Raw genomic sequence first — 19,346 nt, 5'->3', positions numbered from 1 at the left:
TACCACGAGTCCCAGTAACTTCAGACATGATGAACCTAGGGAGTGTAGCTCTGCGGCGTTCCCCTGCTCCCTCATCAGCAGGTGGTGTCTCACCCCACCCAGGACCACGGCCTCTGACCCCTGCAGTAGATGGACGCCCACGTCCCCGCCCTCGTCCTCGTCCTCTAGCCCTAGCCCTCGGGTTAAACATTTAGAAAATGAAAGTTACATAACTTTGATTTTTTTTTTATCTTTTTTTTGTGTTTTTTTGTGTTTTTTAGTTTTTTTTTGTGTTTTTTAGTTTTTAAAACCAAACAATGCTATCCTATTGCTATGGCTATTTTCTAGCCAAGTATTAAAGCACACTACTATGCCAGATGAGATGACACTGAGTTATGAAAAAATAAACGTAAAATAAAAAGGAAATGGCAGACTGTGCCTAATTGAAATCCAACCCCTAATAAATTTTCCCACTTCGGTCTTTGCGATGGATATGTGCGTCACTAAGCGCTAAACACAGCGGTCGCAAGTCTCACTCCAAATTCCTCACAATTGGCTAGTATATGCACTGCAGCAAGTACAGCCACCAGCAGATCAACCAGAAATAAAATATATATAACGCTATTGTAGGTGTAAGTAAGCCGTTTGGATTCTCCTTTGGCTATTTTCTAGCCAAGTTTGAAAGCACACTACTATGCCAGATGAGATGACGCTGAGTTATGAAAAAATAAACGTAAAATAAAAAGGAAATGGCAGACTGTGCCTAATTGAAATCAAACCCCGGGCCCTAATAAATTTTCCCACTTCGGTGTTTGAGATGGATATGTGTGTCACTAAGAGCTAAACACAACGGTAGCAAGTCCCCCTGCAAATTCCCCACAATATGGTACTAGCTGCACTACTAGTGCCAGCAAGCCCAGCCACAAGCAAACAAAAAAAAAAAAAAGTATAACGTTATTGTAGCCCTAAGAAGGGCTGTTGGGTTCTTGTTGAATCACTCCTGCCTAACAGTAATCTACTAGCACCCTAACGCTGTCCCTGACCAGCAGCAGCTCTCTCCCTAGCGGCATCCAGACACAGAATGATCCGAGCAGCGCGGGCAGCGGCTAGTCTATCCCAGGGTCACCTGATCTGGCCAGCCAACCACTGCTATCGACGTGTAAGGGTACCACGTCATGCTGGGTGGAGTGCAGAGTCTCCTGGCTTGTGATTGGCTCTGTTTCTGGCCGCCAAAAAGCAAAACGGCGGGAGCTGCCATTTTCTCGAGCGGGCGAAGTATTCGTCCGAGCAACGAGCATTTTCGAGTACGCTAATGCTCGAACGAGCATCAAGCTCGGACGAGTATGTTCGCTCATCTCTAGTCATTATGCATACACAAGGAGTACCATATGGGGACCCCCACCTTATTGCCCCCCATCTCTTCATGCATCCCCTCCCTGGCCCTGCCCACCATGGGTGAGGATTGTTCCACCTGAACCAAGTAATGGTCACCAGTATAACGCTAGACTGTGCTTCGGCCAGCCGCTCAGGTACTGGGGAATCCAGCTGCTTAGATGTAAAGAGGTCATGGATTTTAAGATGCCACAGTAACGTTGGCTGAAGTAATGTCCCTGGTTTATCATGATGGATTCTGAAGTGGATTTTCTTTAATGTGATTGATGAGAATCTGTTTACAATCTGAGGAATATGAATTTGCAGGAACGAAAGAAATCTTCACATCAGAAGGAAAGCTGGAAATGGTTAATTCTGCTTCTTCATCATGTTCTACATTTATCCAGTGTAAAGACGGATGAGGACACAATCACCGGGGAGCAGATCCAGAATGATGTGAGATGAGATCAGACAATGTAAAATATCTCCCATCATCCTGTATAAGAAGAGGGGAGATGATAGCAGTCACCAGGGTGGCCCTGATGCTGGGAGACGCTGTCTCGGTGTCACTGCTGCTCCTGCTGCTTCCAGTCATCACATATTACATAGCATATCCTGCATATTTATCATCATCCTATTCCTACAAGGAGATGTTCAGTCTTATTCCTCTTCTGTTTCTTCTGTGGATTTCTTTAAAATATTTAGTTTGTAATCTTAAAATAAGAGAAGTTTTTGATGCTTTACAGGAGCGATACCAGGATGGAGACCTCATCATCGGTGCCCTGCTCACCATAAATCAGTATACAGCACCAAACCTGAGAGAAAATGGAACAGCTCTACAATGTGCAGAGTAAGTCCTGAATACATGATTGTACCATACATAAGAGAAGTGATGAGAAAAGTGTAAGATCTACAGACATAGCCCCTCTGATCTCTCCATACACTACAAGCCTCTGTATAATATCACCAGTAATACATGATGAGGCTACAGACATAGCTCCTCCCATCTCTCCATACACTACAAGCCTCTGTATAATATCACCAGTAATACATGATGAGGCTACAGACATAGCTCCTCCCATCTCTCCATACACTACAAGCCTCTGTATAATATCACCAGTAATACATGATGAGGCTACAGACATAGCTCCTCCCATCTCTCCATACACTACAAGCCTCTGTATAATATCACCAGTAATACATGATGAGGCTACAGACATAGCTCCTCCCATCTCTCCATACACTACAAGCCTCTGTATAATATCACCAGTAATACATGATGAGGCTACAGACATAGCTCCTCCGCTCTCCATATAAGTCACCATTGGAACAGATGTGGATTTGTACTGGAGACCAATAAGCCTTTACTCATCGCTGTATATTTCTTCATCTCCAGGACGCAAATTAAGGGGATAATAAATAGTCTCATTTTCCTCTTTGCCATTGATAATATTAACCAGAATCCTGACATCTTACCCAATATTACACTGGGATACAATGTCTATGACTCGTGTCTAGATGGACGAGTGGTGGTCAGCCGTGTGTTACATCTTCTGTCTGGTCCAGATAAGGTGATACCTAATTACTCCTGTCCGGGGCGCGGCCAGCTGGCTGGTGTCATTGGAGATCAGTACTCATCTACCACTATTCCCGCAGCACAGATCCTGGGACTACACGGATATCCTCAGGTACTGGATACTTTACTCACTGGAGGGAATTTATCACATTGTACTTTTTACCTAATATTTACAACATTTGGTTTGTATGAAGATTTGTGTAAAATAAACCCTATGAGGGAGATAGAGGTTGGAGAAGGTGCTGTCAGGATCAGTGTTTATCGTCAACAATATTTTTATCAGAAACAATATCTGGCTGATTGCTGCTAAAATATTTCTGTAATCTTCATGTAAACTAACCAGAAGGGCCTCGGCTACATGCCAATCGCTGTCCTTCTAACCCGTCCACTGCCTCCTATGGCCCAGTCTACTAGAGGACAGATGGCATGAGGATAGGCCCCAAGGACAGGTGGCAGTAGAGAGGCCTGGAGGACAGATGGCATGAGGATAGGCCCCAAGGACAGGTGGCAGTAGAGAGGGCTGGAGGACAGATGGCAGGAGGGTAGACCCCGAGGACAGGTGGCAGTAGAGAGGGCTGGAGGACAGATGGCAGGAGGATAGGCCCCAAGGACAGGTGGCAGTAGAGAGGCCTGGAGGACAGATGGGAGCAGGGTAGACCCCAAGGACAGGTGGCAGTAGAGAGGCCTGGAGGACAGATGGCAGGAGGGTAGACCCCGAGGACTGGTGGCAGTAGAGAGGGCTGGAGGACAGATGGCAGGAGGGTAGACCCCGAGGACAGGTGGCAGTAGAGAGGGCTGGAGGACAGATGGCAGGAGGGTAGGCCCCGAGGACAGGTGGCAGTAGAGAGGCCTGGAGGACAGATGGCAGGAGGGTAGACCCCAAGGACAGGTGGCAGTAGAGAGGCCTGGAGGACAGATGGCAGGAGGATAGGCCCCAAGGACAGGTGGCAGTAGAGAGGCTCGGAGGACATTTATATGTAGAATTTTGTATAGTTGCAGTTCCAGTCCTAGAGAGGGAGCTACGGCACAGCTGTAAGTCCAGAGTAATCACCGTAAAAGTCAGTGTAGTGAAATTGTTCTTGGCTTAACAAGATTCGCTGTAATTAGCTAATTTTATGTGAAAAAAGAGACTGTACATAATGTATTGAGCTGTAAAATCTGTTTAATGTAATTTGATGGTCTCAATACAAAAGATTTAAACACACACAAAAAAAACAAGCTACTACCTCCAATTGCTGTCCAGATTGATCACATAAAAAAATACAGTGTCTTATTTATGTTGCAAATGGAACACAGACAAGTTTCCAATCTGCCCACACTTCTCTGGTATATTTCCTTTATGTTGTGGGAAGATTGGAAACTTGTCTCTGTTCCACCAATCACAGCTCAGCTTTCATTTTACCAGTGCTCATGAATATTTTAAAGGGAAGCTGTGATTGGTGGACATATGCAGGAGGGAGGCCTGGAGGACAGATTGCAAAAGGGAGGCCCGCAGGACAGATGGCAGGAGGGAGGCCCACAGTACAGATCACAGGAGGGTAGGCCCAGAGGACGCATGGCAGGAGGGTAGGCCCAAAGCACATATAGGGGAGGGAGGCCAGGAGGACAGATGGCAGTAGAGAGGCCGGAGGACAAATGCAGGTGGGAAGCCTGGAAGACAAATGGCAAAAGGGAGGCCTGGAAGACAAATTGCAAAAGGGAGGCCAGGAAGACAGATGCATGAGGGAGGCCCAGCGGACACATGGTAGGAGGGTAGGCCCAGAGGACAGATGGCAGGCGGGTTGGCCCAGAGGGCACATGTCAGGAGGGTAAGCCCAAAGGAAACATGGTAAGAGGGAGGCAAGGAGGACAGATGGCAGGAGGGAGGCCCAGAGAACAGATGGCAGGAGGGAGGCCCGGAGGACAGATGGCAGGAGGGGGGCCCAGAGGGCAGATGCAGGATGAAGCCCGGGGGACAGGTGGCAGGAAGGAGGCCCGGAGGGCACATGGCAGGAGGGTAGGCCCAGAGGACACATGGCAGGAGGGTAAGCCCAAAGAACACATGGCGGGAGGGAGGCCAGAAGGACAGATGCAGGAGGGAGACCTGGAGGAAAGATGGCAGCAGGGTAGGCCCAGAGGACAGATGGAAGGATGGAGGCCCAGAGGAAAGATGGCAGGAGGGTAGACCAAGAGGACAGATGATAGCAGGGAGGCCTGTAGGACAGATGGCAGGAGGGAGGCCCGAAGGATAGATAGCAGGAGGGTAGGTCCAGAGGACAGATAGCAGGAGGGTAGGCCCAGAGGACACATGACAGGAGGGTAGGGCTAGAGGACACATGGCAGGAGGGAGGCCCGAAATACAGATAGCAGGAGGGTAGGTCCAGAGGAAAGATAGCAGAAGGGTAGGCCCAGAGGACAGATGGAAGGAGGGTAGGCCCGGAGGACAGATGGAAGGATGGAGGTCCAGAGGACAGATGACAGAAGGGTAGAGCTATAGGACACATGACAGGAGGGAGGCCCGGAGGACTAAATGGTAACAATAAAAAACATATCAATAAAATATCTGTGGCTGGATGTAAATTCTAACATGGTCTTGAATATCCTGTTAATAATACAACAAAACAATACATCATTCTACATTATTAGATCTTGGTCTATTTGATTGAATCCCCCTTTTGGGGGGGGGGGAGGGGTATCTTTACACTCATCCCCAAAACCCCTGAGAGGGCCCAGGAGCTTGTTATTGTAATTGCCCTTATTACATGATATTGAATTGTAAATAGCGATCCTGGAAACTACAGACCCGTAAGTCTAACTGCTGTGGTGGGGAAAATATTTGAGGGGTTTATTAGAGATGCTATCCTGGAGTATCTCACTGTGCACAACCTTATAACCCAGCGTCAGCATGGGTTTATGAGAGATCGGTCCTGTCAGACTAATCTGATTGGTTTCTACGAGGAGGTAAGTTCAAGACTGGATCTGGGGGACGCTGTGGATGTTGTATATCTGGACTTTTCAAAGGCATTTGACACCGTGCCACATAAAAGGTTGGTATATAAAATGAGACTGCTGGGAATAGGAGAAAATCTGTGTATCTGGTAAGTAATTGGCTTAGTGATAGAAAACAGAGGGTGGTCATTAATGGCACATTCTCAGATTGGGTTGATGTTACCAGTGGAGTGCCACAGGGGTCAGTATTGGGGCCACTTCTTTTTAATATTTTTATTAATGACCTTGTAGTGGGTTTACACAGTCAAGTTTCAATATTTGCAGATGATACTAAGCTGTGTAAAGTAATAAATACTGAGGTCGATAGTTTAGCATTACAGAGGGATTTGTGGAAGCTTGAGGGATGGGCAGAGAAATGGTTGATGAGGTTTAATGTAGATAAATGTAAAGTTATGCACTTGGGCCATGGAAACAAAAAGTATAATTATGTTCTAAACGGTCAATTACTTAGTAAAACTGAGGCTGAAAAGGACTTGGGGGTATTGGTGGATGGTAAACTTAATTTTAGTGACCAGAGCCAGGCGGCTGCTGCTAAAGCAAATAAAATAATGGGATGTATCAAGAGAGGAATAGATTCTCATGATAAAGACATAGTTCTGCCCTTATACAAATCCCTGGTCAGACCACACATGGAATATTGTGGACAGTTTTGGGCACCAGTATATAAAAAGGATATAGTAGAGCTGGAACGGGTGCAGAGGAGAGCAACCAGGATTATTAGGGGAATGGGGGGACTAGAATACAATGACAGATTACAAAATTTGGGATTATTCAGTTTAGAAAAAAGACGACTGAGGGGAGACCTCATTACAATGTACAAATACCTGAACGGACAGTACAAGGATCTCTCCAAAGATCTTTTTATACCTCGGCCTGTGACCAGGACAAGGGGGCATCCTCTACACCTAGAGAAGAGGCGATTTTACCATCACCATAGACAGGGGACATCCTCTACGCCTGGAGGAGAGGCGATTCTACCATCACCATAGACAAAGGTTCTTTACTGTAAGAGCAGTGAGACTGTGGAACTCTCTGCCGCATGAGGTTGTTATGGTGGACTCTATGTACATGTTCAAGAGAGGCCTGGATGCCTTTCTGGAGAGAAAAAATATCACGGGTTATGGGGATAAAACATTTATTTAATTCTTGAAGGTTGGACTTGATGGACTTGCGTCTCCTTCCAGCCTTATATACTATGATACTATGATACTATGAATTTGGAGAGAACCTCTCATAGGGCACCTAGGTCTCTGTATCATTTATACAATAATAGTCCTGGCTGTGGTTGGGTAACGTCCTGATATGCCATATGACAGTTGCTATGGTAATGCCCTGTACTGGCTGCAGATTATTGACAATAGAGGGACAGCCTGAAATTAGGTGCATGTCCTCCTGTTATATATCTGACCTCTGACACCTTTTCTCACTGTTACTATGACGATTTATTAAATAAGTCTCCACAGAATCTCCACTTCACGAGCAAACTGAAAGTCCCTTGACCATTTCTTTATATGGGACACATCCCCAATCAGCAATCCCCAAGAAAGACTTTCATACAATCCCAAATCTTCATTACAAAAAAGTCCCATATCGAAAAGAAAAATGGCACTCACCAAAATCAAATGCAGGAACGCTTTATTGAAGGGAAGGTATCAGGGTAGGGGTGATGCACGCCACGGAAAGGCGACGGGCCGTTTCGCGCTGTAAGCGCTTTCTCAAGCCTCGGACATCGCGAGATCTCAGGAGGCAGGTATTATACCCGCCCCGAGCGCGCGTAGTCCTAGCAACGAGACACAACAACCATCAAAGCACAAGGTATCATGGGTGCCGGCAACAGGCATGTCAGTGGTGAGTCACCATTAACAATAAGAGAACATGATACATAGTTTAAAATAAGCCGAGAAGACCACGGCTTAAATGTGCAACACTTTAACTCTCAGTATGATATAATATAAATACAGTAAAGGCAACAATCAATATTACAATTATCGAATAAGCAAAAGAAGGGAGAGAATCGCAGAAAGGAGAGGACTCCAGGCAACATTAATAGTAGGAGAGAGACACAGGAAAGAAGCTGGTAAGTACATAAAACATCTAGATCACATAATATGAGCAAGGCTAAACTAATGAATGCACAATGAATATGTCCATAAGGTGGATCCATGGGATACATCATTCATAAAAAGACACTCAAGTCATTTCTATCGTTCAAACCCATTGGCCCTAAAGCATTATATTTCAAAATAAATCTAGCCTCAAGGCGAAGCAGGGTTTTGGGGCAGGGTTTTGGGGCAGGGTTTTGGGATCGATATCGACTTTCTCGAGGCCCGCGAATCTAAGTACCTCTGGATTCCCCCCATGACTATCCCTAACATGACTGATGAGGCGAGGACATCCTTTACCTGTGTGGATCGAATTATAGTTCTCTCGTAACCTAGTAAAAAGATTCCTAATAGTTTTCCCAATATAAAAGTGCTCGCATGGGCATAACACCGCATAGACTATAAAGGTGGATCGACAATTTATAAAGGATTTTACCATGTGCTGCATGTCCCCCAGTCTGCAAATTATACCGACAAAATTTACAAGACCCACATTTAATGACCGTGGTTATCCCACTCCTATTTTGGAAAAAGCTCTTGAGAAAGCATGTGACATTCTGAGAGGTAGTTTAGGGGAATAGGACCGACAAACGAAAGAAGGGTGGTGGACGTATGGCTTTTTCGTTTGGCTATAGTCCACACGAATGAGCTATACGTACCAACATTAATAGAAATTGGAAAATATTGGAACGGGATGACCAATTGTCTGAAGTGACGAAACACAAGCCATTAGTCACCTTTAGACGCAGCCTTTCTATTAGGACCCATTTAGTCTCCAGTTGCTTTTCCACGTCTGACCCTAGTTGGCTCCAAAAAAGTATTCCTATCTGAAACTTTAAATGTGGGTCTTGTAATTTTTGTCGGTATAATTTGCAGACTGGTTTGGTAAAGTTGGGGGACATGCAGCACGTGGTAAAATCCTTTATAAATTGTCGATCCACCTTTATAGTCTATGTGGTGTTATGCTCATGCGAGCACTTTTATATTGGGAAAACTATTAGGAATCTTTTTACTAGGTTACGAGAGAACTATAATTCGATCCACACAGGTAAAGGATGTCCTCGCCTCATCAGTCATGTTAGGGATAGTCATGGGGGGAATCCAGAGGTACTTAGATTTGCGGGCCTCGAGAAAGTCAATATCAATCCCAAAACTCTGCCAAAACCCTGCCCCAAAACCCTGCCCCAAAACCCTGCTTCGCCTTGAGGCTAGATTTATTTTGAAATATAATGCTTTAAAAATAGGACAAAAGCACAATACATAATGTGCAGAAAAAGACAAAATACATAAAAAATTGTTAACTGATATCATGTGCACATCCGATACACAGAACATGCTACTCAAACATACAGGACGAAGATCCACCATCCTGTAAACATCCACATAGAGGAGATAGCCAAGATTCCATAGTATTTATGGAATAGAACCATAAACAGCAATCACAGGAAAGGAGAGCAGTTTGTTCCATTCCAATTATCCCTTGGTTGTCATTTATGCACATCCAATCAGCAGAAGGTTGAAAAAATTTGTGGTGCCCAAAGCCCAAGAGATTATTGTGTCATTTCTGCACTTCATTAGTGTAATAATGGAAACATTGTCAGGCTGGCCCTCCACAGTGTGAGAGGATCCTCCGATGGGCCAAGGCTCTAATACCCTGCTGTACCTTTGGACCCCAGAAGTACAGCAGAAGAAAACCTAATTTGGAGGCTACTAGAGTTTGTTTGCTTGACCTTGATGGAGGGTGGGCCTCCAGTATAAATTAATTGAACATGTCCTCTGAAAATAGTTCATTTAAGGTGGAGGATTGCTTTTCAGCCAATGCTGGAGACCCATGGGCCTCCTTGCTGACATAAGCCGAGTGCTCTGCCATGTCTCCTTGCATCTGCTCCTAGTTGCTGTTTGGGGACATTTCCTATCTATGTTTCTCATGTATTTTTTCCCTGTCTTTGTTGCATCTTGTAGATCAGCTATGGAGCCACCGACCCCTCATTATCTGATAGACTCCTCTATCCACACGTCTTCCGAACAGTCCAAAGTAGCCACACCCACAATATGGTGATCATTGAGCTGTTGAAGTATTTTGGCTGGACCTGGGTCGGGATTTTAGTATCAGATGACGACGCTGGAGAGAATGAGCTGCAGATACTGACAAAGTACATGAGAGAGAACGGGATCTGTGCCGCCTTCACCATAAAACTTACAGAGGAGAATTCTGTCTATAATAACAAAACATCACATATTATAAGCAATTCACAAGTCAGTGTAATTATAATATGCGGGACCATGTCTATGAACGGAGTGTTATTACTATTTGAATATGTGTCTGTATTGTTACACAAAACCCTCATCCTTCCTCCATCCTGGACTTCTAGCTCCACCATTACATCCAATCGGTATTTAGGATTTAACGGAAGTCTTGGGTTGGATTTCTCTTCGCCTCCATTTCCAAAAACAGAATATTTCATTAAAAATTACAAGAAACTCCCCAATATTTACCAATACGAGTTAATGTGGAAATCCTTAGAGGTAATTAAAGGAAATGATGATAGCAATTTATTTGTGTTACTAAATTTATCACCAGTAGGGAGTAATTCCAGTTATATGGAAGCAGTGCCGAGTATAAGATATTACCTCTCCTCCGGGGTGACCCCACGATTGTATGAGGCAGTAGAAATCCTGGCAAAGTCTCTACATGAAATGTTCTTACATATAAAAGACAAATATAAAGAAAACCCAATAACTGGACTTGTACAATACACAGGGAAGTTACAGCGCTACATACAGAGGATGAAGAATTCCCGGGACCCAATGTCTCCTTCATATTACTTTACTGACCAGGGGGAAGCTCCACATCCATATAAGATCATCAACTGGATATTTATAAAAGAGGCAAGAAGTGAGAACATAAAAATGACTGAAGTAGGAAATTTTACCCCATGGGCTGTCAGTGGTCAGAAGCTTTACATAAATCCCCAGTCTATAACCTGGAGACACTCACAGGAGGTAAGTAGCTTCCATTACACATGAGATTCTGTAACTTTTCTGTCTGCACGTATATATCATTATGAGTTAACTGAGTTTTGAAGGTTATTGAGGCAGAGTAGGATACTATAATTGAGGAATGGGCATGTGACAATGGGCCCTGAAACATAATCCTCTTTAGAGCTGTCCCTGCCTACTTGCCTCATCCTCCTTTCCTGTGCCAAAATGCAAAATAATGAGATGAATACAAGGAAAAACTAGCAGAATCATCAGCAGAACCAGGTCAGAACCAAAAGGACAAACATCCTGCAAAGTTACAAGGCTACTGAATAAAGCAATGGGCAGAAATCAAAGGATACAGAATATAAGGATAACCAGGAGCTTAATAAGTACTAATCCTATAGCAGGCATAGAAACTAGGTACAACAGTCAGATTGTAAGCATGGGAAGGGAGCGGACCAGAACTTTGAATCCTAGAGATGACATAACAGCATGGAAGCAATGTGAGTATATAGAGAGTCTGTCAGTAACAGCAGGACAAGAAAAAAATAATAAAATTTTGATTTATTTATTTTTTGTTTGTGTATATATTAAAAAGAAAAGGAAAATTTGAATCATAACAATAAACGCTATATTTTATCTACCATTAATCCCTTCTGAACATAACCCTTTCCCCCACTGTGAATAGTTTACTATATGGTGGTGTATACCCGGTATTATCGGATCTCCTTTTTTTATGGATAACATTTTTGTTACGTGCTGAGCTGGGCCCCGGTGCTGCATTTATATATTGAGTTTATATTATAAGCTTGGTTCTGATTTTATATTGACATGCATTACTTGGTTTTAGAGCTGTAATAATGTATAGAACTTGGTTCTAATGTAGTCTGTGTTCTTATTCTTTTTCTCATGCTGCACAATGGGATGGACTTCTTGCTCAAAAAGAAGCCCTTGATATACCTAAGGGACAGAGAATGACATAGGCACAGATGTTACAAGTATATCAAAATAGTATATTACAGAGCTGGATAGTATAATATTTACAGAGGAGGATATTGTATGGACAGAAGGCTGAATCTGATGTAACAAGTATATCACAGCTGAAAATAGTAAATTAAAGAGTAGGATCGTACAATATTAAAGATTATTATTATATATATACATATATATGAATATATGTTGTCTTACAGATATCAATATTATAATATTACAGAGGTGGATATTGTATGGTCAAAAAGCTGAATCTGTCTAAAAATTTTTAATTTTTAGACATTGATATGCAAAGTTTAAATTTTGTAATGAACCCATCACCCAAGTATTGCATATCTTAGAGGTTGAAACATTTGAGACCGAATAATACAAAGTCACTACACCAGACCAAAAGCACCAACGACATGGATATATCAGAAGCTACATGGGTGTTACAGGTGTAGCGGACGCATTGCTTGCAATGTACTAAGAAGCACCGAGTACTGTTACAGGAATAACCTACACTAAAAACAGTTTCATCAACTGTAGATGCATGGGGGTCATATACCTGGCAATATGCCTCTGTATGTAGGTAAAATGTACCAAGAATTTTGTTTTGCAGAATCGGCGACCATCTAGGGGACATCCAAAACAAACAAGGTGAAACATTAGACTAACATATACATAGTGAATATCATAGGGTCTATTATTCATAGGGATTGTCCAAGTGAACCCACTAGTCAGGGGAATTGATTGGCATTGTCAAGTTCTGCCCTTGTTCACACAACCTCAGGTTCTCTAATAACTAATAAAAGTCACAGAGTGAGCTCAGAAGAAATCAGATCAAGACAACGTATAGTATAATAACTCAATCTCTGCAAACTGATGCCCTGAAATGCTGGGCAGATGAGGGGAACTTTATTCATGTCAAAAAGGACTATACAGAACTTTCAGTGGGCTGGACCTGGGCTTGGTTAGCCAAAGATAATAAGTAATGTCCGTGGTTCATTAGTTAGTAAATTATAGGCAACGGAGGAACAAAAGGCTCTGTTTTCCTAGACGACTGTCAGGATTCGGGGTGTGTGAATCCCCTGGACCACCGCGGGAGGTGGTACAAGCCGACACCTGGGACCAGAGTCCAAGTGGCACCTGGTCTTCACCAGAGCCCGCCGCAAAGCGGGTTGGACTTGCTGCAGCAGAATACCACCTGGTCGTTCCACAGGTGCGACTGGCCCGCGGTGGCAGCCGAGGTCTAGGTACCTTAACAGGAGACAGTCTCGTGGTCGGGTCCAGGCACAGGGTCAAGGCAGGCGGCAGAGATGCAAGGTCAAGTCCAATCCGGGGTCAGCAACAGGAGGTCCAGGCAGAAGGGGACGGGAACACAGGCACAGGAACACAGCAACACGGAGGAACACAGGTAACACAGGACTCGGGAGCGGAGACACACAGTAACGCAGGAATACACAGGAACGCAGGAATACTCACTTGGAAGCTTTCCCTAAGGCTATGATGCACAAAGATCCGGCAAGGGTCACAGGAAGGGGAAGAAACTTATAGCAGGCCAGCGCCAATTATTGGCGTGCTGGCCCTTTAAATCTTAGAGTGACGGCGCGTGTGCGCCCTAGGAGCAGGGGACGCGCACGCCGAGCTGCGGGAGCCAGGGAGGACATCGCAGGAGCCAGGGAAGGTGAGCAGGGCCTGGGACTGGGGGCAGCAGCAGGAACACGGGTGCGCCCGTGATCTAAGACAGCGATCGCGGGAGCTCCCGTGACACAGAGAATGATCTGAGCAGCGCGGGCAGGGGCTAGTCTATTCCAGGGTCACCTGATCAGGCCAGCCAACCACTGCTATCGACGTGTAAGGGTACCACGTCATGCTGGGTGGAGTGCAGAGTCTCCTGGCTTGTGATTGGCTCTGTTTCTGGCCGCCAAAAATCAAAACGGCGGGAGATGCAATTTTCTCGAGCTGGCGAGATATTCATCGGAGCAATGAGTAGTTTCGAGTACGCTAATGCGCGAACGAGCATCAAGCTCGGATGAGTATGTTCACTCATTTCTAATAGTCAGTCCTTTCCTGCGGCTGCACAATCCTGGACTCTGCTCTGGCAGCAAGTTATTTTGGATTGCATACTAAAACCTGTGCGCCACTCTGAATGTATTGATCTCTGCTCCAAATTGGATATTAATATTTCTATAAATACATATATTAAATAATGTGTACACAAAGAATCACACAGACATGGCCATGGTCTCTAAGATTCTCTTGCAGTAAATCTTGAAAGTCTCCTTTATCTCTGCCTCCCGGAGTACTTCTTGAACAAAGCTTTAACTCTTTCTTTCCTCTTACAAATAATTTGATAGCTGATGCTCAATGTACAATTAGTTTCAGTTTCCGGAATTAATACAGTTTCACGTTATACCGCCTTTAAATCACCCCTGGTTCCTCCGGTCGTGAAATTACAACCTCATGACATCTTACCATGACTTATAAGGGCCTTGAGCTTCCTCAGTGTGCCACGCCAACTCTATCACTCTCTAATGTCCCTACCCAAAAGGAACGAGGTCTATAGGCACCAGCACATGAATACCAGTACAAAGTACCAGCACCAGCCCCAAGCCCCTACTCACTCTTCAAGGCTTGCGGCAGCCCCAAGCCCCTACTCACTCTTCATGGCCAGACAGAAAGTCCAGACAGGAATATTAGCATTTACTGCCCTCATCAGCAGGACCGTGAAGGTCTTGTTTCTGGCTGCAGAAAAATCATGAATCATCATCATTCATACCTCGATTGTAAAGTTGCTTCTGTTAGTGAATAGAACACAGTAATAAGTGGTTCATAAAAGAGCTTCTGTCAGCAAAGCAGGAATTAAGGGACTGGGACATGGCTGTGGTGCGGCCGCTGGTGCTGCAGAGAGAGGATGTGTTCCATCTCTGCTTGCTCCAAGTAGGAATCAGGGTGTGCAGTGTGTACAATAGGGCACACAATGTTAAAGCAATGGTCAATTACATGGCAAAAATTGCCTCAGATTTCTCATGCGCATCCTCATTTGCAAGTAAGGAGCTCGCTACACCTCACCCCCTTCAACACCCTAATTTGTCTGGATACAATTCCGAATACTGCGTGGCCACCTTCCTGGATACATGCTACAAGCATAATGTAGAATCCATCATTCCAATACCTGAACGTGAGACTAAAATAAGGCAGTACTAGTGCCTTTTGGTGCAACCCCTAGTTTTCATTTGACATTGAGATCTCAGTGGCAGCACGACAAGAAGGAGAAAGCTGCCAATGCAGAAGGGAGATCACCATGGCCACAATCTAGACTGTCATGTTGACTTGTGCTCAACCTCCACTACCATCAGATGTGACACATAGTACCAGGGGGCAGAATGCGACTCACATGGTGGAGCATTATCTGTCCACGCGTCTCCTGGTACTGAAGGATGGGTCCCCCCACATTCAATTTCTGGGTGGGAAATTAGACACGTGGCCAGGTCTTGTCCTTTATGCCTTGCAGATTCTGTGTGCTGTCAGAGCGTGTGTTCAGCACCACCAGTGGTGTCATCAACAGCAAGAGGATCCGCCTTGCTACAACCAACGGGGACATCCTAACATTCGTTAAGATAAAAAGCATGGATCCCAAGTTTGCCAGTGTCTGAATAAATTTCCACTTTCCTGGAACTTTAATTTCCAAATTTTTCAATTCTACATTCTGGAAACAATTCCGCCTTACCAAAACTTCAAATTTAAATATTTTTTTTTTATTTCTGTTTTATTTTTTTTAATAGTGTGTTATTATTTCATAAGCTCATTATGGGCAGGGCAATGGCCCTATTATTCCCACCATTTATCCTCACTCTAGCCCTTATTACAGCCTTTTTTTGGTGTAAAATTCTGTGTCCCCACTGACTTCAGTAAGGTTTGTGTCCCGGTCCTGAGCCATATTTTGTTGTAAAATTTGGACAAACACATCAATCTCGAATCTAGTGATCAGGTGATTGCAACACAGACCAATTTGTTACAGTCACCACTTCCCTACTCCTGTGGAGCAACTCAGAGCGTAATTTTACATATTGTTCAGTATAGATTGCAGTTTCTAGTATAATGGATGGTAAATGTTCTTATCTTTCCCCTCAGATCCCAGTCTCCCGCTGCTCAGATCCGTGTTTACCCGGAAGCAGGAAGAAGCCAGGAGAAACCATTCACATCTGCTGCTATGACTGCGCCCCATGTTCAGAGGGAGAGATCTCCAATATCACAGGTACATGGTAGTAGGAGGAGTAGTGTCTGACCAGCGCTGAGGAGGACACTTTCCATAATCCCATAGAAGGTTATTCCTATCTGTGTGTAACTAATAACCTACAGTAATTCAAATGAAAGAAAACTTCTCCTTGATAGAGAAAACTGAGGAACTTTTATTTTATTCCGGTAATAAGAATATGGCAATCCAAATAATACATGCACAGTTTCAGTCTTAGTAGGGGAGGATTGCAAGGTTATCGGAAGGTAAGAAGATGCGGTGCTGTGACGGCTGCAGGGGAAAGAGCGAGGACTCTTCATGTGGGACGTTTGTCAGGACTTGTACACCAGTTTTTTGCACAAGTTCTGAAATAATTGCAATTACTAAAAAACTGTGAGTAATTGTAATTACTTCATGGAGAGTGTGTGACCATCGGTGGAGTGGACGAGCCTGTGACAGTCCTGCCCGGGGGCTGTGCACTTGCTTTAGCCTTTGAATGTGCACCATTGAATTTCGCAGAAACCTACGGCAAATGCAGATGCCCAACAAATGTATTTGGAGGTCTAAGTGAAAACACATGAACAAAAACAGGACAAAATTATCACAGAAGAATGGTCATCAAGCAGGATTCAAAACCAAGCGTGCAGTACAGAATCAGGAGGGAAACGGATAGTCAGAAGACAAACAGGGTCAGAGAATCCAGAAATTTGGAACTCCAGAAAATGCTAACAAGCTCCAAAGAAGACTTGCAGCAAGCACTGGGCAGTGGGCAGAAAATCCTTTTATGAGTCCTGGTCCAGAGAATGAGTGGACCGGCCCCTGACATCCAAACCAAATGACTAACAGGGAAGAAGTGTGTGTGGTGGAGAAGGCATCTGTGGATACAGTGTATAACCCATAACAAAGTCAACAGGAGACAGACACGTGTGGTGGAAGTAAGACAGCCAGGAATTACATAGTGCAGTGTTCACACTATTACAGAATGCAAACCTAGTACAAAGTCATAGTCTGCAGCGCATCTTCTGCTGTATTTTATGGACAGAGGATGGCACTGAAGAACAAACAGATGCAGATGTCACAGGATAGTCCCAGGACAGATGTCATAGGATAGAAGTGTTCTGTTAAAAAAGTCATTTACTTTGATCCTGTAATGAATATTTCAGTATAATATACTTCGATTTAATAAATTCTGTTAGAAGGTCAAAAAGAGATCTTTACTCCCTATCGAAATTCAACAAAGCACAGTGTAAAAACATCTAGGGATAGCTTCAAACCTCCAAGGTCTCGATAGTAAGACATATTCTATATATCCGAATATATTCCATAAATCCGTGTTCAGACCTGATGAAATAAACAGAGCAGACTTAAAGGAAACCTATCATATGATGTGATGCAGTAGGAAGCAAACATACCTTGAGAATGCTGTAGCTGCACTGATGCAGGATCATATCTTGGTTAATCGCTGAGCTGAGTGGTTTTGCTGAAAAAACAATTATACCATTCAGGACCTTAGGAAAGCTGGGAGAGACTGGCTTACGGAGCTTGGAATTACAAATGGCTGAAAGTAATGCATGACTAGTCAAGCACTAATCAACCTGAGCTGAATGACTCATACACAACAGCTGGGAGATAGTGCAGCAATTGATTATTCTGTCTGGCAGGAAGAGAGGTGCAGAAGATGATGATGCAATCAGAGAGAGACTCTCCTGCTATGAAAAGCGGGAAAGCAAGCGCCAGAGCAGACATAGAAGCCACAGAGCTTCATTATCATAATGTTACATCTGTTTTATCAGCAAAACCACTCAGCACAGGGATTATCCAAGATCTGATCCTGCATCAGTGTAGCTACAGCATTCTCACGGTATGTTTACTTCATACTGCATCACATCACATGGTAGGTTTCCTTTAATCCATTAGTAAATTTACTACAGAATTGATGATATTAGATATTAGCCAATAAATGGGACATTATCAAATTTTCACTGCTACAGGGCAGGGCAGGATTTAGGCTGGTGGAGGCCACTGGGCAAAAAATCTGGTGTGGGCCAACTGGGGCCCCATCATGAGCTGCATCTATATGTGTGTGGCTTCCCCTTCCCCAAATGCAAAACTGAGAAATAAAGAAGAGTTCATTATGTGTAACAGTATCAGGTTTTTGGATGCAGCACTAATGGAAATTGTTTTGCAAATGTCACATCTGTGCTACACTGAATTCAACCCCCCTATCTCATGTAAATCAGTCAGTGAAACAGTCAATCTTCACCCTAGTCTAATCACTGCCAGCAGTCATTCCACAGTCTAGTATAATAATTACCTCCAGTCAGTCCTCAGTCTAGTATAATCACTGCCACCAGTCAGTCCTCAGTCTAGTATAATCACTACCACCAGTCAGTCCTCAGTCTAGTATAATATTTACCTTCAGTCAGTCCTCAGTCTAGTATAATCACCACCACCAGTCAGTCCTCAGTCTAGTCTAATCACTGCCAGCAGTCATTCCACAGTCTAGTATAATAATTACCTCCAGTCAGTCCTCAGTCTAGTATAATCACCGCCACTAGTCAGTCCTCAGTCTAGTATAATCACCGCCACCAGTCAGTCCTCAGTCTAGTATAATAATTACCTTCAGTCAGTCCTCAGTCGAGTATAATAATTACCTTCAGTCAGTCCTCAGTCGAGTATAATAATTACCTTCAGTCAGTCCTCATTCTAGTATAATAATTAATTCCAGTCAGTCCTCAGTCTAGTATAATCACTGCCAGCAGTCAGTCCTCAGTCTAGTATAATAATTACCTCCAGTCAGTCCTCAGTCTAGTATAAGAATTACCTCCAGTCAGTCTTCAGTCTAGTATAATCACTGCCACCAGTCAGTCCTCAGTTGAATAAAAGTAATGCTACCAGTCTGTCCTTAGTCTAGTATTAGCACTGCCACCAGTCAGTCTTTAGTCTAGTATAATCATTGCCACAAGACTGTCCTCATTCTAGTATAATCACTGCCACCAGTCAGTCCTCAGTCTAGTATAAGTAATGCTACCAGTCAGTCCTCAGTCTAGTATAAGTTATGCTACCAGTCAGTCCTCAGTATAGTATAAGTAATGCTACCAGTCAGTCCTCAGTCTAGTATAAGTAATGCTACCAGTCA

The 19,346-nt window shown here is 44.0% G+C and overlaps 1 pseudogene; it reads left to right on the top strand.

Moving 5' to 3' along the window:
- Nucleotides 1-1,665: 1,665 nt before the first annotated feature.
- The window catches only part of LOC140133376 (vomeronasal type-2 receptor 26-like), a 31,300-nt pseudogene continuing 13,619 nt past the window's right edge, over nucleotides 1,666-19,346 (top strand).

The sequence above is a fragment of the Engystomops pustulosus genome, chromosome 1, assembly GCF_040894005.1.
Source record: "Engystomops pustulosus chromosome 1, aEngPut4.maternal, whole genome shotgun sequence".
Lineage (NCBI taxonomy): Eukaryota > Metazoa > Chordata > Amphibia > Anura > Leptodactylidae > Engystomops > Engystomops pustulosus.
Note: the sequence above shows the minus strand (reverse complement) of the source record. Positions and strands in the feature narration are given on the sequence as shown.